Below are 25,874 nucleotides of genomic sequence, written 5' to 3'. Positions count from 1 at the left end.
AGAGCAACATTAGGTGGCCATGACCATACAAATGGGAGCCTTTCTGAAACAGCTGGGATATTTCAGAAACCGTGGTATTAGTCCCTAGTGTGGAGATCTCCTGGTGCAGATGCTCTTGAGATGAGTGGGCTCCTGAAGGACCACGGGTGTTGTGGTGGCCTCTGATATAAGTCTGAGTGCTTATAGAAAGGGTCTTCACGGAGAGGGGCTGGGGAGGGCATTATTGGAATTCCTTTCTTCAGGGTTTAGATTTCATCCCCTCAATGGGACTAAAATGGAATAACTATTGTAGTTTAAGACTAATGCAGGAATAATTGACCAGACTCAATATCTTAGAAATGCATCTCTTTTCAAAATTAAATTGGATTTTGTTTTTTAAATGTTACATAAAATATAAAAAATTATACACATTTATGGGGTACCATATGATGTTTTGATACGTGTATACATTGAGTAATGTTGAAATCAGCAGATATATAGATATATAGTTACAGATATTTCAGCTTTAGAGATCTTGGCTCCAGCATGGATCATCCTTCCCTTTACTTTCTGTCCACTTGGGTCATGTCCACACTTCTCTCTGAAGGAGAAACCACCATAACCTCAGTATCCCCTCCTCTCTGCACTGGTACTGTTCAGAGTGAGAACTCACCAAGCCCCTCTTTGCAGAATTCCACATAAGACATGGGCAGGCATATGCCCAGAACACACATACAATTAATTTTTTCACATTCCAGGGCTAAAACACCTGTTTAGCTGAAAGAAGCAGACATTTCTCTTGGGGACATATAAATAAATAAATAGAAATGTAGCAGCCTTGTAATAAAGGGAGATCGTTATTTCTTAACGAGATAAAGGCAACAGAAAAAGATGAAAGAGTGACAGACAGACCTGGTTTTCCCGAGATATGGTATTAGAAAACTACTGACTATGTTACGTCAAATCTTTGGGCCTTGTGGATTAATAAGTTTCTCTCAAGTACAGGGAATATTAAGTTCAATATTACTGGGATATTTTTGTCTCTTCCAGTTTCTATTTAGGATTCTTATTAACAACCTAGGAGCATGCATGTTAGAATTGTGAGTCAGATGACACTGAAACCAGACAATCAAGAAGTATTGTTCTAAAGCAATGGCTTCACACCAAGCCTGCATTTTAATGAGCTATACCTTGCATCTATGAAAGTGAGGGCACCAGTTAACTTCAAACAGTTGATAATGATCTTGAACAGGATAAAGTAAAATCTGATTTTTAAAAAATCGCTAGTGATGGAAAATTGCATTAAAGGACCTGACATCACCTTTGCTGGTGTTGTATCTGTTTCTATGGAAACATTAGAAAGAGCAAAAGCCTTCTGTAATTTTCAGTGGATAAGGTAGCCTCTGTCATCTTGTCTAAGGGCATTATTTAATTCACATCTATAACAAGCAAAGTACAGAACTCTATAGATTCATATTTTAAATGATAAATTCCTTATGATAACTTTTTCCCTGCTAAGTTGCCATAATTTGGAAGTTCTTTCTTTTATTCCCCCACGAAACAATGGTAATTACTTCATAAATATGGGAAAGGAGTAGAAGTTATGACCTAGTAACCATCTCACAAGTCTGGTGTCAAAGAAGAAATGATGTAGTCAAATGTTAAATAAACTCTGTTAAACCAAGTGTGTCACAAAGAATATGATGATCCAATTTTGGGGTCTGGAAAGGGATAAAAGAGAGGAATCCTGAGCCTCTAAGATGCATGAAATCATAGGAGAGTAGATAGTGGTGTTATCCCAATGAAGAGAAATTAAAGGTTAGGGTATAGATGGTTTAGGGGAGGGGTACTCATCAAGGTGAATCAGACAGAATGTCAGGTCCCCCCCCCACAGAAAGATATTATGATGGGTAGTAGTCTTCAAGTAAGTGTGGTGCAGGGGAATTACTGGAATATTAGGGAAAAACAACTTTTTTCTTAAACTTCTTTTCTTAAACTTCTTTTCTACAACCCGTTACATATATATATATATATATATATATATATATATATATATATATATTGATTTTGCTCAGTAACCCTATGGTGGTATAATTATATACAACAAGTATATTCTATTTAAAATAATCTATTTTAAGTAGATACACAGGTCAATGAATTTTAAGAAATTATAAGTAGTACTACTGTCAAGAGGCAGAATAATTTCAGCATTACAAAAATTTTCCTGCATCCCTTCCCAGTCAGTACCCACCAAACCAATCCCCAATTAGCACTGCTCTGTTTTATGGAAAGCTGCAACTGATTTGCTGTTTTTCATATTGCACATGAGAGCAATCGATGTGTATTCTTTTGTTTGCTTCTTTATCTCTGCATAATATTTTTGAAATTCATCCATGGGGCTTGTATTCCTAGTTTGTTTATTTTCATTGTTAAGTAGTATTCAATTTTGTCGCTGTTTTAGTCAGCTTTTTTTGGTGCTGTGACCAAAAGACCTGACAAAAACAATTTTAAGGATAAAAAGTTTATTTGGGGGCACGTGATTTCAGAGGTCTCAGGCCTGAGATGAGGCAGAACATCAGGGCGGAAGTGTGTAGTCGAAGAAAGCAGATCAGGACATTCACAGTTAGGAAGCAGAAAGATAGACTACTCACCAGGGACAAAATATATACCCCAAAGGCACACCCCAGCGACCCAACTTCACTAGCCACAACCAAACTGGTTAGCAACCAGTAACTACCCAGTTAATCCATTCAAGTGGATTATTGGATTGATTAGGTTAAAGCCTTCATAATCCAATTTAAACTTTCTTGCATTGACTAACACATGAACTTCTGGAAGACCCCTCACATCTAAACTGTAATGGCACATTCTAATGATTATACATGATGTTATACAGTACTGAAACAACAGTGGTAAATTTTGTAATTACTACTCATTTCTCTTTGTATAAAGAGACTACCTGCTAATACTATATATATATATATATATATAGTATATATTATATATATATATATATATAATATATATATATATATAATGTGTGTGTGTATTCCTATTATACATATATAAATTTATGCATATATAAATATATCAAATCTAATATATTTACATAATAATCTAATATAGAGATGTTGTTTAGATTATTTTCAGCTTATGGCCATTACAAACAAAATTTTTTTTTTGTTTTCACACTTCTTGAATATATACCTAGGAGCAGAATGGCTTGAGCATATTTTAAGTATTTGTTTAAATATTTAAAAATTGTCAAACTGCATTTGAAAGTAGCCATACTACTATACCAGCAAAGAGGCAATAAAAGAAGATTTTTCCACATCCTCACCAAAGTCTAATATTTCCAGTCTTTTAAATATAGTCATATTATTGAGAGTGCAAGGGTATCTATCATTTAATCTGTATCTTTGATGGGTCACAAAGTTTAAATTTTTATATGCTTATTGAGAATCACTCATTTGGTAATGTATTTGTTCAAACTTTTTGCTCATATTTTATTAAAATTATAAAACTGTAAGATCTTTTTTTTAGCACTTATATACTTGGCAAATATTTTCTCCTTTTCTGTGGCTTAACTTTTTCTTGTTTTTAATAATGTATTTGAACAGGAAAATTGTCGATTTTGACAAAATTCATACATTACTTTTTCTTCTGAGGTTATGTTTTGTGGTTGTGTAAAAAAAATAGTTGCCTAACCCAAAGTCACAAAGGTTTTTTAAATGGTTAGTGGTGACCAAATAGTGTTTACTTTTGAGAAAATCAGGTGGTATAATAACTTAGAGGTAATTGATTATGCTTATTAGAAATAACTGCTCCTTCTCAGTAGTTCTTTTTGTTTGTTTTAATTAGTTACACATGACAGTACAATGACCTTGACATGTAATAATTTGAATCAGCTGGGATATAATATCTCATTTTTCCCTTCTCAGTAGTTCTAACTTTTCCCTGCTTACTAATATTTCTTGAAGAACTTTTTATTTTAATAAAATGTAGTAACTATTTTTTTTTTTACTATTCACATATTGTGGTTCTGTTTTCAAAATGTACCAACATCTTGCAAATTATTCATTTGCTGTATTTCTAAGCTGAATTCTCTTACTTTTACAGTGTTTATTTCCAAAGAAACCTGGAATTAATTTTCCTTTGTAAAGTGACATACAGGTCAAGTTCATTTTCTTACACATTGATATCTACAGATCCATCACAATTTGTTGAAAAGAATCTCCTTAATCCCTACTCTAAAGAGCTGTCCTAATCATGGATATGGATCCATATTTGAGTCTGTTTCAGGCCAGCACATTGTATTTCTTAGGTGTATCTGTCAATCATGTGATTCAAACTAACGTTTTTATTATATAGTAATAAACATCTTTGTATTAACTAACATAAGTTCCTGTAATGTTTTCTTGTTCATCAGGATTGTCTAGGCTTTTCTTGGTCTTTTGCATTTACATGTAAATGTTGAACTAACTCATCTGTTCCACGAATATAGACCTACTAATGTTCTGATATGTATTGCGTTTAGTTTATCAATTTGTTCAATGAAAATTGAGTACAGATCTTTTACAACTTTCTTTAAATTTATTCTAGATGAAGATGTACTTATGTTTTTATAAACAAAATATTTTAAATTTATTTCCAAATATTGCCTCGCTATATAAATTCAATTGTTTGTATATTAATTTTGTATCATACAACTTTGCTCAACTCACATATTAATTCCAAAATGATTATCGGTTATCTATGAATAATAGTGACATTTAATTATTTCCACTTTATGTAAAGTTTTCTTGGTGAACTTTCTTGCTGCTATGGCTAGTACCTGAAATACAATGGTGATAATGGATATCTGTGTTTCATTCTCAATCTCAAAGGAAAAGTGTTGGACATTTCAGTAGTAAGTTATTTACTATAGATTTCTTTTTGTGTATACCTTCCACTAAATTAAGCAAGTTCACATGCAGTATTAATCTACAAAGTTGCTCTAGGTCTTGCTGGAAGGGTATTGGATTTGGTGTGGACCTGCACTCTGTGGAGGTATGGTGGACAGAGTTGCACAGTGCTGAAGTGCAATGGGGTGAGGGTGGAAGGGCACAGGGTGATGTTGTAGGATATGTCAGTGAATGGTTCTGGTGAACCATACCAGACTCTTACTTTAGCAATAACCCAACTGAAGCAAACATTTCTAGAAATAGAAAACCAGGAACAAGAAGCAGTTCTCAAGTAGTTTTCTGAGATCAGCATATACTTTGCACATATCAAAACCAACCAAATAAGAGTAAAACTTTAGCTCAATCTCACTCATGAATTTTTACTCATAACTGAACTACAGTATCTCAAACTAAACAGAGCAATAAAAAATCATTTGACACAATGTTAACTATATGATTATTATTATTATTATTATTGTTTTAGTAAAATACCTTTCTCTACTTGTAGCATTAAACATCTGCCTTTTGTTTTTACCTTTTAGTGATGTCTGCTATGGGTATTTTCTGTCTTCAGGGTGCCAAAGCCTCCCCTAATAGGGATGCTTGGTTTTCCCTTGTGCTTCTATGGTTTGTGGTCCTACATTACTGGCTTTATCATTATCTGCCAGTATGGTCAGCCTTCTGCCAATGCATAACTTTTGGGCAGAGTTGTGGTACCAGGGATTAAATTCAGGGCCACTTGACCACTGAAACACATCCCCAGCCCTATTTTGTATTTTAATTATGGACAGGGTCTCACTGAGTTGTTGAGGCTGTCTTTTAACTCACAATTCTCCTGTCTCAGCCTCTGGAGCCGCTGGGATTACAGGTATGCACCACAGCACTCGGCCTGATGCATACTTTCTAAGTTATGAATTTCCTTTTCATTCTGGACATTACACTCAGCATTAGATATCATTACCTGTTTTGACAGTTATTTAAAACTATTAGCAAAATAATTGTTATTTTCTGGGCCTGAGTTACATTCTACAGTGAAGTATTTTGAGCACTATGACAAGAACAAAGCAAAATACCTATTAGAAAAAAATATGGATATATGAAGTTAGAAATTTATAATTTTGTTCATTTTTTGGTTTACAGTTGGATCACATTTACCATGTTTTGGGACAGTATTTGAATTCAAATTATATTGATTGAAAATATGAGCTCTTTGCTTTTATAAGGCATGCTCTTATTCACAAATTGAAATAGTAACCCCTCAAAATCACAGTCCACATCAAGTTGTCATGGTGGTTGGGGCAGAACACATTCAGGCTGAACAGAGCAGTGTTTATTGCTCAAGGATAGACCAGTTACATTGTCATCAGCTGGGGCTTTGTGTTGGGCTTATGCCCCACCTAAAATGCCCCACCTGAAATACCAGGGTTTCTGAGACTCAGGCATCATTTTGTGTTTCAACAAGCCTTCCAAGTACCTGTGATGCATGAACTCTTGAGAATCACTTCTCTGGATAGTTGAACAATGACTGACACCAGCTTCTTTAGTTGGGATCCACTATATCTTAGCCTGACCCAAAAGGGTAAATCCTGGTTTTTACATTCTTACCTAGTTCACATCTTATCTTCAAGAAAAAAAAAATGAGTAAGACACATTGCCAAACAGCAAACTTAAACTCAATGACACAAACTCTAGTGAGTTGCTCCCATCCACCTGGAGCTCCCATGGCATCTGGTACACACGAGGCCTTGTAGACAAACAAATCCCCTTCAACTGGGCTGCATTTCATGCTGGAGCTAACATGGAGCATTCCAATGAAGTGCTGAGACATACCAGCTCACTAACTGGTATCCCTAGGAGCAAGCAGAGAACCATCAGAGCAGGTTTTGAAGTCCACATTGCAGCATGTGTTAGCTGGTGACTTTGAATATGAAGCAATTAGCACAGTATCTGCTGCACAGTTTGTGATTAGTGATGGGTAGTGAACATTACTTGTTGTCTAGGAGGAATCCTATGGAAAGCCACATGAATTAACTACACAGTCATGCACCACATCCTGATGCTTCAGTGAGTTAGAAACTATATATATGTTTATAGAAGAGCTGGAAAGTTTCTATTACCAAATGATGTCATAGTTATTGTGACATCACTATGCAATGTATTATGGGTGTTGATGCTATGATAGCAATCTTGATGAGCTGCTAGTCACATAAAGTGTAGCAGAGCATGGTGATCATGACAAAAGCCAAAAGTAAGTTTATTTCAGAAAAGTTTTGGCCCAACCACCCACCAGCAATGTTGAAATTCCTGGTAGCTCTGAGTGGTTTCAACAACTCAAGAATCCTTAACAATTATATAATGTGAAAGTAAGTGGTGGGTCTGCAGGTGCTGATGTGAAGGCAATTGAAGAATTTTTAGAAATTCTAGATAAGCTGATTGAGGAGGAAAGTTACTTGCTATAGCATATCTTGAGTATGGGTGGAAACTCCTTGTTCTGGAAACTTGTGCCTGCAAAAACATTCACTCAAAAGCAGGTCAAGTCAATGACAGTTTTCAAGGTTTTATAGGACAGGGTAACAGTGTTGCTTTGGGGCAATGTTTCAGGCTACAAATTGAAACCCCCTGTGATCAGGCACAGTGAGAGCCCCAGGGCCTTCAAGTGCATCACTAAGCACATACTGCCAGTGCTACAGGGACAATAAGGTGTCACAGATGACCCAGTTCCTCTTCCAAGCTGCCTTCCTAAATTGCTATGCCAGAAAAAAATGGAGCAGTACTGTTTGAAAAATAGCAAACCTTTCAAGATTTTGCCTACCAAGTTTATGTAAGTACCCTCTGATGTTCACACAACCATGAAATCGCCTAATGATGCATTTCTCAGAACATATTTCTGTTGCTAAGTGACATGATGGTAATTGCTTGTTTTCATATTACCTGGCTGCTGATTTCCACCACTTCTTTTCCAGAATAAAAGAAGCCACACTTCATATAATCTCTTCAATGAATTTGCCTGTCTCCTTCATTTTATCCCTTATTCCTGATTTCTGCTCTTCCTCAAATACCTCCTGCCCCCACTTGGCCATTTTAGTAGCAAGTTCTCTCCTTCTCTTAAGAAATAGTCTTTAGCGCTCTGGGGCAGAAGCCCATTTTAAGAAAGCTGGTGTTTTCTTAATAAAACTTCTACCCCAGCTCAGCTGAGAATATTTTTTCCCCTAATATTATCTTACCTTTCAGCATGCAATCAATCTCTTTGGCCTGAAAGATCAACCAAAGAATTGTAGGTAGCATTGCCTTTCCCTGGTATTTCTGCTAATGCTACAGGTGAGGTTACACATGCACATGGGAACAGAAGGCTCTTGGAGAAGACTGCCTGCAAGGAATCACTTGCAGTGCTTGGAGAAGCTGGGCAGCCTTGGGCAGGTTCCTTAATTCCTCTGTAACTTAGTTTTGTTCCTATGCAAAACAGAAATGATAATATGATTACTTGCCACCTAGTCAAAAATTATAATAGAGTTTAAATGCACTTAAGATATAATAAAAAGCATTCAGATATGAGGCCATTTACATGCATCTCAAATATTATTAAATTCTGGGTGTACTCAATAACTTCATTTGTTTTATATGGATTCTGAAAATGTGTTAGTTGATACCACACATATTTCATGTCAACAAGAAATTATGCTGAAAAGGTAGTCAGGTCATATTCTGTATGTTGTGATTTATCTTGACACTAATTGAATTATGTAAAAAATGCTTTTATTCACTGTGTTACCATTTCCTTATTAGTAATATTCTAAGAATATTACTATATGTGCCACAGAGTTTTACAGTTTTCATGAAGTCCTTCGTATAAAGTATTTATCACATTGCTCTTCATATGTAAAGCACTCAAATATTAGCAAATATTACCTACAAGAAAAATTTGAATCACTCATCCATAAGACTTTTCTGAATCATCTTCTGATTCTTGGAGTTTTTAACCTCTTTTTATCCCCCAGAAAAGCAAGGAATGTTGTATAAAATTCATATTGGTACAAATAAAGACATTGACTCATAATATTTGCAAACTTAATGAGGGGTAAAGACATGGCTTTTTGTAGGAATTTATAGGCTAATTTTGCAACAAAAGAGTTTGAATAAGTGCAGACCTATTCCATATTTATGAAAACCTTGCTCAATTTTTTATGTCTCCCATTATTAAACTACACATTAAATATTATCATAAAAACTCAATAATTCATACAAATGGATGCCTTGCAGTTCAGAAATATATTTAAGTAACATAATACACAAGGAATATTTATATTATATAGAAGCAAGACATTCCAAATGAACATCATAAAATAGAGCAAGATAGCAAAAATACATAGTAAGAAAATACTATAGCCCACAATAACTGCTTTGTAAAATGGTTAAAATGAAGAGAATAAAAGAAATTTCTTTGTTTACAGTTCTACTTTGGATTTGATGAAGTTAAAAAAAGACAAACACAATCCTCATTTTAGATGGCAGGCAAATGATCAGAATTATCAGAATCAGGTTGAATCATCTGAAACTCATTTAAAGGGATTTTCATGTTGAAACATGAAAATCATAGAAGAAAATACAAGAAATATGTGGCAAACAATAGTGACTCAGATTTGGTCCTTTGCTGGGGTTCTGACAACTCTGTTGATGAATTTATCCTGGGCAGTTTGTCAGCTATTCCCCAGGTAGGAGGTTAGCATTCCGAAGACACATTAATCCTTGTAGTTTATTGAGGCAATTTACTGCTTTCTTTACACCTCTTTGATGGACATGTTGCAAAGAACGGAATAGTTGCCAGGTAGTGGCTGGCCTTATGTCTTGGCATATTAACTGTGAGATTGGTTAAACAAGCCCCTATTTAACAGCAAGTAGATGAGGGTGAAGGACAACAGTAACCCTTCATTGAGATTTACTCTATGTTAATTGGCATGATAAAATCTTACATGCCCTATCTTACTTAAATCTTCAATTACCATAGGAAGTTAGCACCCAATTAAAGATGAGAAAATGAGAAAAATGCCAAGACCTTGGGATGTCACCCAGCCCCCAGCTAATGAGAAGGAGCTAGTAAGAGCTTCAGACATAGTCTCTTTTCTCTCAGATTCATTTGGGGTCAGGTGGAAGACAGGCTTCCCTTCCTTTGAATGACTTCTTTTCTCTCTCAAATAATTTTAAATTCAGATTGCATGGGAAACACAAAATCCTAAGATTTTCTTTGCAATTGCTTCAAATCTGTGCATCAATTTAAGAAAATAATATTTCTTAACAATACTGAATCTCCCCCAGGGTATTTAGTCTCACTATCTACCTTTTTATTTTAGGGTGTCATCACAAATAAGGGCTTTAGATAATTCATTTTTTTAAGGAAAAAAAAAAGAAAGATATAAAGAAAAAAAGAAAAGAAGGAAGAAAGGATGAAAAGGAAAGAAGGGAGGGAGGAAGGAAGGGAAAGGAAAGAAAGAGAGGAAAAGAAAGCTCTCTAATAAATTATGTAGTTTTAAATTAGTGTTGGCATGTTATTCCAATCTGAGGCAAGGGTAGATTATGAAGGCTTCCATAGACTCAAGTTATATGCTGTTAGGATATTCCCCAAGCCTAGACCTGTGTTTCAGGAGATTTTTCCTGCTAAAAGACTACAAAAGATATTACATAAACAAAATTATTCACTTACCATATTGTATATAGCTTTTCTATTATTTTTTTACAGATAAGATTTTTAATTCATCTACACTATATTTTAATTTAAGGTTTAAAGTATTTGTTATGGTTTAGATCTAAAATATCCCCCCCAAGGCATATGTAATGAAGACTTTGTCCCCAGTGTAACAATATTCAGAGGTGAGGCCTCTGGGTGATGATTGATCATGAGGGCTCTGATTTTATCTATAGATCTACCCATTAATGCATTGATAGCTCAGTGGGTTACTGGGAGGTGGTGTGAACCTTAGGAGGTAGAGCCAGTTGGAGTAAGTGGGTCACTGGGGGTGTGCCTTCCTTCCCAGTATCCCTTTGCTCCTCAGACACCATAAGGTGATCAGTATTGCTCTACCACATGCTCGCTGCTAATGTCCTGCCTCACCACAGATCCATAAGCCACGGAGCCAATTAGCCATGGACAGAAACCTCTGAAGACATGAGCCCCAAATTCTTCCTGTAAGTTTATTGTTTCAGATGTTATCAGAGGTATGAAAATCTGTTTTCTCCCCTGTAAATGTTTGGACAGCTGTCCATGCTTCTTCAAGATCTAAATATTTTATCAATTAAACCCTCCAGGCCATTACTTCTATCCTATTTTGGCATATTTTTATTTAAACATTCCTGAATTATTATTATTTATCTATTTTTGTTTTTATCTCTTGGTGAACATGACAGTACGTAACATTTTATTATAAAGATTTTACATTTATATGCAAGATACTTTCCCCTATCATTCTCTGAAAATTCCTTAAATACCTAATCTAAATACCATTATGTTTAAGTACATCATTTACATGTTTAATCCATCTGGCCTATATAATCATCTTGTTTTGCAGTGCCAGACCAGTTCTGCAGTCGTGAATCACTTTTCCCTCCTCATTCTATGTGATCTGAGTCTGGCATGTACCCCTACTATGAGATTAAATGATGCGATTCAACAAATGGGGGCACGTCTCAGAGACAAAGTATGCATGGGAATGTCACTACATCAATTGGAATGAAACATGTTCCATTTCTTCTGTGCATTTTCCCCTTTATTCTTGAAATTTTATTAATCTATATTTCTAAAGCATTGCATTATAGCTGACAAGAAATAGAAAGCTGTTGTTAAGATTTGGATTAAAGAGAAACAGCAGGTTGTGGATTAACTGTTTATTTGAGAAAAAAATACTTTCCTATTGTTTGATCACCTCCTCATTGTGTGGATCTTCATTAAAATTGATGGTTACAGTAAATATCTCTGTGTCTTTCTGTTCATCCTGATGAGAAATGAATAACTGTGGTGTCCCATTGATAATTCCATGCATTCCTTTGTATTTCTTTCCCTGTATTTTGCTTTCCCTCTCAGTGAAGGTTTATGTTGTTGTTTTGTCACTACACTGGAGAACATTCAGGTGGCAGGACCAAATGAAAAAAATGAGTTCATAAAAGCAGACCTGACTTCTAAGGGCCAGGGCCTGCACTTAGATGAAGTCCAGTGTACCTGGTAGCCACAGGGAAGCATGGAATATTAAATTCCACTTCTGTGTGTATATGTGTGTTGATTGGTGGTGGTGATGTTTCTGTAAACCTAATGAGTGACAGAATTTCTTCTGTTGGATGAACTTGAGATTGAAGCCTGTTTCCTGGGTGTAGCCCCAGGATGAGGCCAGTTCCACAGTTATTTAGTGCTCTCCTCTTTTGGTCATGTCTGAAGCTTCCCAATCCCTTGTTTACTCCCTTAGCTGTGAACATATTTCTGAAAGTGGCCCTTTCATTGCTAACTCTTTTTTAAATTTTTTTTAAAGAGAGAGAGAAAGAGAATTTTATTCAATTTTTTTTTAGTTTTCGGTGGACACGACATTTTTTTTTAATTATTTTTATGTGGTGCTGAGGATGGAACCCCGCGCCCCACACATTCCAGGTGAGCATGTTACCGCTTGAGCCACATCCCCAGCCCTCATTGCTAACTCTTGATCATTTGAAGACAGTAAGGTGACCACATGAAACACTGAATATTGTGTATTTTTGACCCATTTCTTAAACATTACTTAAGCTACAAGGATGATGATGATGCGACTGTGGACAGGAAAGTACCAACAATATTTAAAGTTAAATATATGACCAAACTATGAAGATAACAGTTGATAATTAATTTTCAAGTGAGCTGAAGGCAAAAAATTTGTGCCTTTATAAATAAATTTGTGATTTCAAACCTATATCCTTTTCATATATAATAGCATATGGATAGCATAGGTTTGCTTTGGTTGTTAAATAAATGACAACAAAAAACTTTGGCAATATAACACCTCAGGCATATTGTTTTTGTTAAGTAAATGATAGCTATTATTCTTGCTTTTTATCTAATATTGCTATAAGTAATGATACAAATAATTTATGCCCATCTTAAGAAAAGGATTGTGAGTTATACCCATTTCCTTAACTGATGGAAATATGGAAACTGTCCCAGGTGCCTAGCTTCTACGGTCACAGTGGATTTGACTGTGCTTCCCTGTGGATCTGGAGTGGTATGGGAAGTCTGAGTATTGGTCATTACTTGAATTCCATGGCTGTGGTCATGCATCCTTAGTGTTAGACTGAGTCATCTAGCATGGCTATTTAGAATAGTTTTCTGGATACTGCCTCAAGATTCTATGCCTACTTATCCATGTATAATGTAGGATATCATGAGCAATAATAATACCATTCATGCTACAACACTGCAGGCAATAACAGAAGTGCTGATTCTTTTCCAGATAAGAGGAAAATGACACTTGGCACACTGTTAGATAGCAGAGCTCTGAATTCTATATGTCTGATCGCTGGAGAGCTGGTTCATCTCCAGGCCTGTATCTGTAGCAGTGTGATAGCAACACTTTTCACAGATGCTAACTTGCTGATGAGCTTGCTGTCACCTCTCAGTGAGGGCTTGTGGGTGTTATATGCTTTTCAAAATAAAAACTATGGGTAGGAAATTGCCTCTGGTTTCTAAGATGCCCCATTTCCTTCAATAATGCAGTTTTTTTTTCTAACCATAAATTATTGAGAAAACCATACAATATTGTAATAATGATCTTAATTCAATAGGTGGATTAGAAATTCATCTATAGAATAGCATTTTTTTCTTTGAAAAGCTTTTCACAGTGCGGCCTATGGGAATCATGTCTACCTTAGGATGTCCACACTGCATTCCATTTGTAGTAAGTCATTGGATCTAGAAGTACTTGTCAAGAAATCTAAGTAGTTCTACATTAGAGACGGCAACAGTTTCCACATACTGTAAAGCCATTCATCACATAAGAGAAACGGTGTATGCGTTCTTTGTCACAATTGAGAAGAGAAGCACAAAGAAACAGCTGTTCAATATAAGATGAGTCACACATTAGGGTATGCCCATCTATGGGTGTTAAAAAAAGAAGCAAGAGGAATATATTCCACAGTCTTTGCAGATAGCATTTCTACAGTGGTCTAAAGATTACATTTGTAATGCCCATCAATAAATGAACGAATAAGGAAAATGTGGTGTATATACAAATGGAGTTTTACTTGGCCATAAAGAAAAAATGAGTAATGACATTTGCTGGTGAATGGATGAAATAAACCAGACTCAGAAAGTCAAGAGTCAAAGATTTTCTTTCATATATGGAAGCTACAGCAAAATAAGGGAAAGGGTCGGGGGATTGGATATCATAAAGATATAGGAAAGATAGTGGAGTAGGAGGAAGAGATGGAGAAGTGGGGAGGAGGGATGGGTAATGTGGAGGGAGGAAATGTGGAATGATTTTTAAAAATCATGTTTTATATATATGAATATATATTTGAATGTTATGTTTATAAATTATGTACATATATAAGTGCCAAAGGGAATTTCACCTGTAAGTATATTTAGAAGAAAGGAAGTTTATTAGAGTAGAGGATGGAGAATGGGGGATGGAAAAGGGAAGGAAAAGGGGGATGGGAATTGAAATCAAATTCCTTGCATGTATAATTTTGTCAAAATTAACCCAAATACTGTGTATAATGAAAACGCTCTAATAAAAAAAAAATTATTTACTATACAAAACCTCACCACATCTGTAATTTGTAACATTTGTACATATGAAATATCTACCTAGATGTAATATGAGTCTGGTGTATATATTCTCAAATTAAAAATTGAAGGTATTACACACGTACATATACATATATACTTATATATGTATGCATGTACCCACTCACATACACAATTTGAATTGAAAAATACAAGCAACAGCAGAGCTTGTAAGTTCACTTTGTCTAGCAATGAAAAGTGAAAAAAATGCCTCCTCTGAAGTCAGATTTTCTGAATGACCATCATTTTCTTTGAACTTCCTCTCAATTTTGTTACCCCTCATCTCTGAAAAAGGGGTAATTGTAATCTTTCCTCCTCAAGGTTGCTGTGAGGATCGAACATGAATTTGTGTTGAACTCCACTTGAAATCAGTGATGATATATATGACAGTGAATCATTATTCTCTTCAATATATTCTAAATGTTCTCAGAATCTGATAGGGACATGAATGAAAAAGAAAGTTTTGGAGTGATTTTGAAGAGAGAAATAAGACAATGTTAGTGAATTATTTGATGAGAGAGCATCAGGAGAGCTGGAAGAGTCAAAAGTGATTCATATTCATGAACCAAAGTCAAGAACTTGAATGATCATGAGCCAGCGTGGCATCAAGAACCTGGCTGCAAGGGAAGGGGTTGGAAGCATCTGGGAGTAATGGAGAGCTGACCAAATGGCCCTACCTTAATTTAATGAATAAATTAGCTTCAGGCAATAACATAGAAGCATTGCCCTGTAGTCTCTTAGGGAATTCAAGGTCAGGACTCTCAGTAATATCTGTAAGGGAATTGCTTTTACAGATAACCTGATAACACTGGGAAATCAGCTTCAAGAGCATGATGGATTAATTTTATTAAGCCATAAGAAGGTAATTTGTTTCATACTTAAAAAAAATCAGATAGTTAGGATACCTTAATGAATAGTCTATGCACAACAAATCATCTGAACTCAACATGATAATAATTGTGTGATACAAATGGTGAAAAACTGTTTTGTCATCTAGAGAGTATCGCTATTTACTCCAAGCATCAGCAGAGACAGCTATTAAAGGCAGATTATGAAGGCATACAGAGGCAGCCTTTGCTTATGGAAAATGTTGGAAAATGAATGGCAAGAATTTATTCCTTTATAGAATAAAGGAATATAGGACAGGGAAATCTAGGGGTGGGGGAAGGATCAAGAGCCTACTAATCTGGTGCCTTGAATGAAAAAAAAATTGCTTTCTATGAATGACTTGAAAATTGATAAAACATTTCCAAATCTACTTGTTTTCAAAGTACTTTTGTTCACAAGCCTGGAGAAAAGTGTTTCTATCTGATAATTAATTTCTATACAAAATCATATGATTGGAACTTGAGACTTAGTCTTTTGAATGCAAATGGATTATCTTGATTTTCTGAACCTCTGGAGATACTTTTAATGTTTTAAAAAATGCCCATTTCTATTAGATTTCTCCTTAATCTCTCCTTTCTATTCCTCCTTGATTAATCATCATCAATATACAGCCCATTCTCTTACTCAAACATATATATTTTGTAGAAAAAAAGTCCACACTCAAGTAGTTACAGCCCTCTCTTCAAAAGCATCTCCTATTATACCTGGATTCATTCATCTTAATTTCTGTCTCCTCTCCAGACAGACTAGTCTCCTGATCATCTATGAAGTAAGGAAAGACCTGTTAGGTGTTGAGGCTTTATCCTTCCTCTCAAACCTCGTATCATGACAAGCTACATAGCATGACCAGATATGGCCTCACTGCATTCATGGACATATGTCACTCAATCAGACAAATCCTTCATTTTACAAGCATGAGATTTACCTCCATTGTTACCCCTTCTTTCCCTTCCTTTCTCTTCCCTTCCTTTCCATTGCCCCCCCTCCCCTCCTCTCCTTGCCCTCTCTTCCCTTCCTATCTCATGCATGCCAGGCAAGGGCTTTTCTACTGAGCCTTATCCTCAGCACCCTCCCCTCCCCCATTACACTTGTACACAGGCATGATATGGTAAAATTTAAGTGCTTTCAAAAAGAGTTTTGTTATTATTGTTAAGATTGCTGAAAAACCACTGAAATATTTTACTCAGGTTAGTGACTTTTTTGGAATATGCTGAATTGTGAAGGATCAAGTTGAGTAGAAGGAAGAAACTGCGTATACAAGAAATGAATGTTCATGAAAGTAAAGGCAACTCAGCTGACTTCACAAAGCAATATTTTCTTAAAACTCTTGTATTCATCCAATAAAGTTCCACTAAATTAAGTAATTTTATATAACAACTGGCATAAACTTGCCAAGGTTAAACCCAAAAGAGTCTTGAATGACTGTGCTAGACAATAGGACTGTGTACAAGAACTTGGGTATCAGTCAGGACATTTCACAGGAAAGGATATATATATGTATATATATATCAATGGTACTGTTTACTCCAGTGAGTTATGTAAAAAGCAGGTAACATTTTTTTTTCACAAGTTTGATATGTTGAGTATTCCTACAGACACAGCAGAACTCACTGCCTATTTGAGGTCAGTGATAACAATGATAATAACAGTTTTTGAATACTTACCCTCCTTTTCTATGCTTTTCATGCTTATGTAGTCCATCTCACTTGACACCCCCACAGCATTATTATTAAGTTTTTTTTTTTTTCTGAGTTGGGTAGAAAGAGGTTTCATAGCTTGCCCAAAGCCACACATTTAAAAGTAGTGGGATCCTTAATTTAGATCTTATACCTCTCTGCAGGACTGTTTCCCAGTGCAAGTCCTGCCAAAGGAATCTTTCTTGGAACCCTGACACTTTTGATCAATTTGTTTTTGTTTTTATTTTTGTTTCAGCAACTGAGTAGAGCTGCTTTATTTATTTATGACAGCGGAATGCATTACAATTCTTATTACATATATAGAGCACAATTTTTCATATCTCTGGTTGTATACATAGTATATTCACACCAATTCATGTCGCCATACCTGTACTTTGGATAATAATGATCACCACATTCCACCATCATTAATAACCCCATACCCCCTTCCTTCCCCTCCAACCCCTCTGCCCTATTTGAATCACAAACATGGCAAACAAACATAAAACTTCAGAATAGTCTTATTGCTAAAGAATGCATAGATTTTTTTTTAAATCTTTTTATTAAAAGCATATAGCACAGAAGAAGGCCTTAGTAATCAACTGTCCTTAACCTCACTTGCCAATGAGCAAATTTCCAAAACTATAATCTGTGGTATTTGCTTTGTGTCCCTTTCCCCTCTAGCCTGGCACAGAATAGGAAAGGAAGTCCACTGGGAGCCTCAGTTGCATTACCTGAACTCTTTCTGGTTTTGAATTTTGTTTCCACAGTATCTCGTAACTGATAAGCCCTGATGAGTCTTTGTCTTCAAGTGACTTTGATTTTATATCATTTGCAGTCCCTTCTACTTTAGGTCAGCATTGCCTGGAGGACTCAGTTTATGCCTTCCAGGAGGAAGATAAATTTATTTACATGCTTCAGTCTGACTGTTTGAAATGTTGACCCCTATCTGCACACATCTCCTCTATGCAATTGGTTCCATTCTGTCTCTTGTCTGTCTACATCTCTCTCTCTCTCTCTCTCTCTCTCTCTCTCTCTCTCTCTCTCTCTCACACACACACACACACACACACACACACACACACACACACACTCACTCAGCATCAATGGGCCCCCTATGACTCAACACTTTACCTAGAAGCTCTGAGCTCTTACCTACCTAACCTGGACTATTTCCTCCTGACTCTGTCTTGTCTCCAAGAATAAACATAGCTCATGGCAAACCTTGTGTTGGAGTTTTCCTGAGACTCTGGCCAAGATCCAAACAAAAACTAGATGACCATCATTCTAGTCCTTTTTGACAACAGCCAGGTCTATCATATCATTGCTTGGAAAGTTTATCAAGGTTTTCTGCCATTTCTTCAAATCAATAACCAAGAGTAGAAACAGAAACTTACTAGCTGGTGTGCTAGACTTTTTCCTAGAGGAGAATTCCTATAATTTTTTTCACATGTATTATTACCTGAGAACACTATCAGTAGGTGAAAAGAAGAAAAATTGGCAAACAGCATGAAATTTGAAGGCCATACAAAAAAAAATCAGCAAATTTTATATAAGGAAAATCTGGGAACTAAGAAGTGTCTTTTCTTAGCAAGATGGAGAACCTAGACTGCCTATTGACACCACACACAAAAGTAGATGTTTGTATAGTATTTAGGGTTGGCAAATTCTTTGGCTTCTTATCAAAATTTCAAAACTAGATAGAGCATTGGGCATTAACCCTTACACGAATAAACACATTTTCACAGCAGACTAACACTAATTTGGAATTTTTGAATGTAAATTCTGTCTTTTTCTCTACAAAATAGGCATATCTTGGCAAATTTTGCCCCTTAGCCTCATTGAGCTATAGAGTTCAAACTCAAGGTAGATTCCTCTTCTTAGAGAGGCTGTTGTGTTCTGAGAAAGTGAGCTTTCTCCTAAGGTCCCAAGAGTGGGAAAAGAAATATGAGAAATCAAAAGAATTACAATATTGGTAAATGATAATTTTATAAAAATTAGATATTTTGGTAAATGTTGCCTTGTAGCTCAGAATCAGTGTTATTCATAGATTGACTGGCTTGTTGTGTGTCTCCCTGTGTGAATAGCCTTTTGTCATTTCTCCCTGGAACTATTCTCACACATCCATAGTTGGTCCCTAGTTTCCAGCTTTCCCCCTCTCAGACCTGAATTCTCTAGTGCTGCTCAGAGACAGTTGAGTTGCATCACATTCCTCATTAATTTCTTCCAATAATTAAAAAAAAAATTCTATTTATTTATTTATTTATTTTTGAGATAGCCTCATACTATATTTCCCAGCCTGGCCTTGAATTCCTGGGCTCAGAAGATCCTCTCACCTTAGCTTCCTGAGTAGGTGAGTACCTGGGGCTTTCATTATTCAAAACCCTTGCTTCCTTGGAATTCTTGATATCTCCTTTCCTTAATAAGTCATGCTATCTTACTCATCTTACAAATATGTTCCGTGTGCGATCATCTTCCCTGGTCTTTGTGTCTGTGCCTTTCCTAATAATAATACTTTCCCTTTTGCTGCCCAGCTGAGTCCTGTTGATACTTGAAGATTTATTTCAGGTCTTATCTACTTCCAGGATCCCTGACCACCCAGCTACTTAGGTGTTCTGTGCTTTCTATGTAGTTTTTTTTTTTTTTTTCCTGTGTGCACTGATTGAACTGCTATGGTTGGTTTGATTTTAGTTTTTCCTCAATAGATTGTGGTATTTCTGCTGTAAAAGGCATTTTTTTCTTATAAAAATATCATCAGTATCAGGCCTAGTGTCTGGCACTCATAGCTGCTTAATAAGTTGTACAAAGTTTTATTAAATTTCAAATGTCTATTTCTGTTATTTGACTTAAATCATAAAGGACACATTTAAATCTGTTTTCTAGGTTTAAAAACAAAACAAAACAAGTACAGGTCACAGATTATCAAGGTATGAAGATTTTCAAAGTAAACATCCTGCAAATTACCAGAGACAAAGTTAGTCAAAGCAAGGTGGTTCAGGCTTAAGTCTGAGGCATGCCAGGGGAGGAAAGTTGGGGGCCAATGGCCATGACCAAATGAATGTGAGTGCACAGGAATCATATAAGTCAGTATTTCTAGAAGTTTCTCCATTTTCCTCAGTTTCATATTTAAGTGAGACTGTGCTGATTTGCAGTCTCATGGAGATTCCAGAAATTACCAGATATAATGATGAAGTTCTCTATAAATGAAGAGTCTTCTGCACAAAGACCACTGTCAGGAATGAACTCTTAGGTTGCTCTGAATGCTGCTCATGGGGATGTTGGTCCTTTCTGATTATTAAGCTAATCACTTAGTCACTCTTAGAATAATTATTTTCATTTATACAGTTTGTGCTCGAATTCTGAGCTCGGCAGGCTCTGTAGTTGTAACAATGGAGGGGTGCCATCAGCCCTCAGCCACAATCAATCGGGTGTGCTAATTCATGATACTGGGGCAGTGATCTTCATTTTATGTCTATGACAAGCATAATCATCAGGAGAACCCCTTACAGGCTAAAGTCTTCCACTTCCACAATGTAATTGAGGTCCAGAATGTTTAAATAAATTACAAAGTACATGTAAGTATTTAGTTGGTAAAGTTATTGGTGGATCTCACTGGATAAAATTTATAGTCCTTCTAAAATATGGCGGAATCATATTTTCTGAGGTATTTTCCAAATAATAATAATATTAGTAACAATAATAACAACAGTGTTACCTGAGCCAGGAGACAGGTCTCCGGGATCTTGATACAGGCAGCTACCTGACCCCCTGGTGATGTTCTGTCCTGTGCTAGCTATCCATGGATACCTCTCTGGTTTTCTGTTCACTGCAAATTGTCTGTGATATGTGTTTCTCCATTCACCAATTGAAATGTCTGTTAATTTCACTGAATCTCTGGATTTTTCATCTGTACAATGAAATGGCTCAATTAGATTGGTCTCTAAGATTTTCTTTAGCAATTGTATTAAGCTAACAAATTTAAATATTAATTACAGTCCAATCTCCTCAATCTCCTGTGGATTTATGAATCAATTATGACTTTTGTATAGAGAACATCCACCTAGGAAAATGGGACTGGTAATAAACTTATAAAATAACCTTTTAATAAAGTCACCTATTGATACACTTTTCTTATGAATCCTGGAGTTAGACACCAAATTAAAAATTATCTCACTAAGATGCTACACACAGCAAAGATTAAGTAATCTTTCTTAATTAATCCTTCTTTCTTAATCCTTCTCCTTTTACTACTGGTGAGCTAATGGGATTAAGATAAGCAGATTAGACAGAACATAAAAAAGCATTCAAAGAGAAAAGAAGCAGTCAAATAGCACATGCTTTATCTTCTACAGATTCCTGGTAGCCTTATTCCTGCTTAACTCTTCAAAACTGCCAGTTTCACACTCAGAGAAAGAAGAATTGCGTCTTACAATGAGAAATGTTCCTTAGTGTCAAAGAATGGCTTGCAGAGTACACTGCTTGTCATCCTTGTTTCTACTCTGTTTCTTCAGGGACTCCTAATCTTCCTTTCTGAGCACAGATGAAACTACTTAAATGGATTATTTTGCTACGCCATAGCCTTAGTACAGTCTGCTTTAACATCATCCATAGCTACCATCTTTGTCAGTTTGTTGATTGACTCACACATCTCTCCACAGAGTGCAGATTTAGGTCCATCTTCCTTGAGAGAGACATTTGGGGTCATCAGCTCAGAATCTTAGCTATATTTTTTTCCATCTTCAGTTCCTTCTTCCTTTTTTTTTTTCTTATGTTTTCAGCTCTATTCATACAAAATTATTCAATGTTATTGACACATAACAATTACACTTTAAGTGTTTGCTTGAGTAAGCTCATGGAAATTGATTTCTACATTTTTCAAAATTTTATAATCTGGTTGTAAAAATAGTAATCACTAGAAATTAAATTACATACACTTGCAGTTAAACCATTAGAAGAAATAATAATAGATCTCAACATTATTACTTTTGTTTTGTACACTTTACTATTGTTTGTGTTCTTGAAGTATCTATGAGGTGCAAATATTACCATACATAAATATGAGTTAGGAACTTAGATGCATATGAGAAGATAGGCATCTTCTCAACACCATATTTACTAATGTGACAATTAAATTGGGCACAATGGGATATTCACATCACAGAAATGGACAAATGCTACAAGTCAGTTTTTCCCACAAAACAATCATTGTTAAATACCTACCAACTTATCACTGCTCATACCCTTCTCTAGTTAAGATTTCTCTCCATCATCCTCACTCTTCCTTTTGTTTCACATACTTCTCTTGGTCATTTATTGATAAATACACTTACTATGAGATTTTCCAACTAATTCCATCTATTTTTTTTTCCTATTTGTCAACATACATTTTTTTCTTTCTTGGTGTTTCATGCACCCTTAATTTGAGCCCTCTAAGGATCTTTCCATACCTTGTCTGCCTTGTTATTATAACCCCCAGTGCTCAATAGAAAGTCTTCCACACAATATGCTCTGAATAACTTGTTGTTTAATAAAAGAATACTAAGACACTAATACCCTAAAAAAATGTAGCAAACTAAATCCTTCACACCCAATTTCTCTCAAACTAACTTCCCAATTCTATTTTCCCTTGAATGCCAAGGCCCAAATCTCCACTGTTTCTAATCACTGGATGCTTTTCCAATTTCATGATATCATTATTCACCAAATGGTCTTCACTACTCTTTCCACTTAATTTTAAATTCTGTCTATGCACATGCATGGCTAGTCTAGAATTTAAAGTTCTGGAAAGGAGGCGGCTGGATCCTTGGGGCACATAGAAAGCGTGGTTAAAATGGATAATGGGATGAACATGGGAGGTGAGTACCGATGCCAAAGCAAACCGTTGCTTTCTTCAGGGTTCTGGTTCAGATGGTCCTAAGTAACAGCTTTGAAATTTGTAATTAATTCAGTATTCTGGAAAGGTATTTGATGTTTCAGGAGAAGAATAGATTATCTTAAGTCCAATGTTCTGTTGAAAATTTTATCAACATAATCTATTATTAATAAAGGATGGCCTGTGGCTGTATTTCAACTCAATGAAGATAGAACGTTTATTTTGATTACATTTTTTCTCCTTTCAAAATAATACATGACAACTGGAAGCCAACCAAAAAATTATAAACAAGAAAAGCACATTAAATCAGAATTCCAACAACCCAAGAGAGCCCATGCTAAACAATATTAAAACTTTTATTTTATATTTTTACATTTATTTTAAAAAAACATTGTCGAAGGGATCCAACATGGCGGCCGGCGAGCAGGCAGCATTTTCTATACCTCCGCAGTAACGGGATCAGAGAGACACATAAATACACTTGCATGGGACATGCTGAGGAACTTCTAACAATTTTCCACTGAAAGGAGACCTGCCGATAACTAGTAAGTCTGTGGGAGGGGTCAGTTGGTCCCAGGTGAGTGAATCTCCGCAACGCGGATCAGGGACACAATCCCGCCGGCCACCGCTGAACTGCAGCGAACATAGGAACCTACTGGGCCCCGCAGGCCTGAGTCTGTGAACTGACTCTAGCGGCTTGGTGCTAGGATCCACACTCCTAACACCCCACCCCACCCCCAGCCAGTTCGGAGCAAAGCGGACCAGGGACACAACCCCGCCGGCCGGCCACGGGCGGCGGCCAGACTGGGCCCCGCAGGCAGGCTTGAGTCTGTGAACGGCCTCTGGCGGTCCAGCGATAGGATCCACATTCCTACCACCCCACCCCCAGCCGGCTCGGTGCAACGCAGATCAGGGACACAATCCCGCCGGCCGCCGCTGAACTGCAGCGAACATAGGAACCTACTGGGCCCCGCAGGCCTGAGTCTGTGAACTGACTCTAGCGGCTTGGTGCTAGGATCCACACTCCTAACACCCCACCCCACCCCCAGCCAGTTCGGAGCAAAGCGGACCAGGGACACAATCCCGCCAGCCGCGGGCGGCGGCCAGACTGGGCCCCACAGGCTTGAGTCTGTGAATGGCCTCCGGCGGTCCAGCAATAGGATCCACATTCCTACCACCCCACCCCACCCCCAGCCGGCTCGGAGGCGGCCAGACCAGGCTCCGCAGGCCTGAGTCTGTGAACTGCCTCTAGCGGTTTGGTGCTAGGACTTTGGCAGCGCTTAGTGCTGAGTTCCAGCTTTGAGACAAAGGAGAGAAGCGGTCCAGTTGGGTTCCAGACACCGGTCGGACCACAGAGGAGGACAGCAGCCGCCATTTCGGAGAGATGATGTAATCATCCCCATGTTCTATTGATCTCAGCTCATCCAGCGACGGAACAGGTGATTTCAGGCTGGTAGTTGCCTGCGTCTAGCAGACAGATTTCTTGCTCAGGCTCGGGACTGGGGATCTTGTGGAGAATACTCCTAGAGGCTCATGCCTGGCAAGGCGTGTACCGGGCACTGAGCAGCTGGATTCTGGTTCCCGGGGCTAACCTGGCCCAGGTCTGAGGAAACTGCGGAGACTGCCGGTGGAGGCCAGCTCCAAGTGGAGCGTGCGCTGAGCTAGGGGCGACTGGGTTCTGACTCCCGGAACAGTTTTGGCCTGGGGCTAGGGAACCCGTGGGGGTCGCTCGCTGGAGCCAGCTCCCAGCGGAGAGTGTATCGAGATAGGAGAGGCGGGGTTCTGGCTACCGAAGCTGCTTTGACCCAAGGCTAGGGAACCAGCGGTGTCTGCTTCTCAATCAGGGTCCTGTTGGGTGCTGTGGGGGCAGAGTGGAGCTTCCACCTGCACCCAGAGCAGGCCAAGTGACCCGCCGGTGTGGTAGCATGACACCCCAAACGCAGCTGGGTCTGAAGAGAGTAGCCGCCCACGCCTAGAATAGGACCAGCGACCCCGCGAAGCGGTAGCCAAGTAACCTCATTTGGAGTAGGGGCTGTGCAGAGCGGGCAGGCAGACCTGCGGCCCACTGGCAAGACAGGCCAGGTAGCTTGCCAGAGTGGTGGACACGTAACACCGAGGCAGTTGCGTCACACTGGTTGGAGTGGGGGCGGAGCAGGGTCGCCGCCCGGGTCCGGAGGGGGCCCAGCGACCCGTTGGAGAGGTAGTCAGGTACTCCCATTGGGAGTGGGGGCTGTGCAGAACTGTGACCCACCGGCCTAGAGGTATGCCAGCGTGGTAGACTCGTCACACCAATTGGAGTGGGGACCCAGCAGAGCCGCCACCCACATCCAGATCAGGACCTACGACCCCAGGGCGTGGTAGTTACGTTACCACAATTGGAGTGGGGGCAGAGCAAAGCCGCCTCCTGTGCCCGCAGGGGGGGCAGACCTGTGACCGATCAGCGTCATAGACAGACCACCATAATTAGAGGAGGAGCACAGCCACTACCCACCCTGCAAGGGAGACTTTCCAACTATACAAGAGCAACATAAACAAATAGGGGGTAAATTTCAAAAACACAACAGTTGCACCAAGCAGAAAGAAACGCGAGCAGTATGAAAAGACAAGGAAAGAAAGGACCACAAGCAATGCAGGTCAACTCAACTTTAGAAGAGGTAATAGCTGCAACAGATGGAATATCAGATAAAGAGTTCAGGATATATATGCTTCAGATGATCTGGAGTCTC

Source organism: Urocitellus parryii, chromosome 3 (genome assembly GCF_045843805.1).
Source record: "Urocitellus parryii isolate mUroPar1 chromosome 3, mUroPar1.hap1, whole genome shotgun sequence".
NCBI lineage: Eukaryota > Metazoa > Chordata > Mammalia > Rodentia > Sciuridae > Urocitellus > Urocitellus parryii.
The sequence above is the reverse complement of the archived record's forward strand: the minus strand, read 5'-3'. Positions refer to the sequence as shown.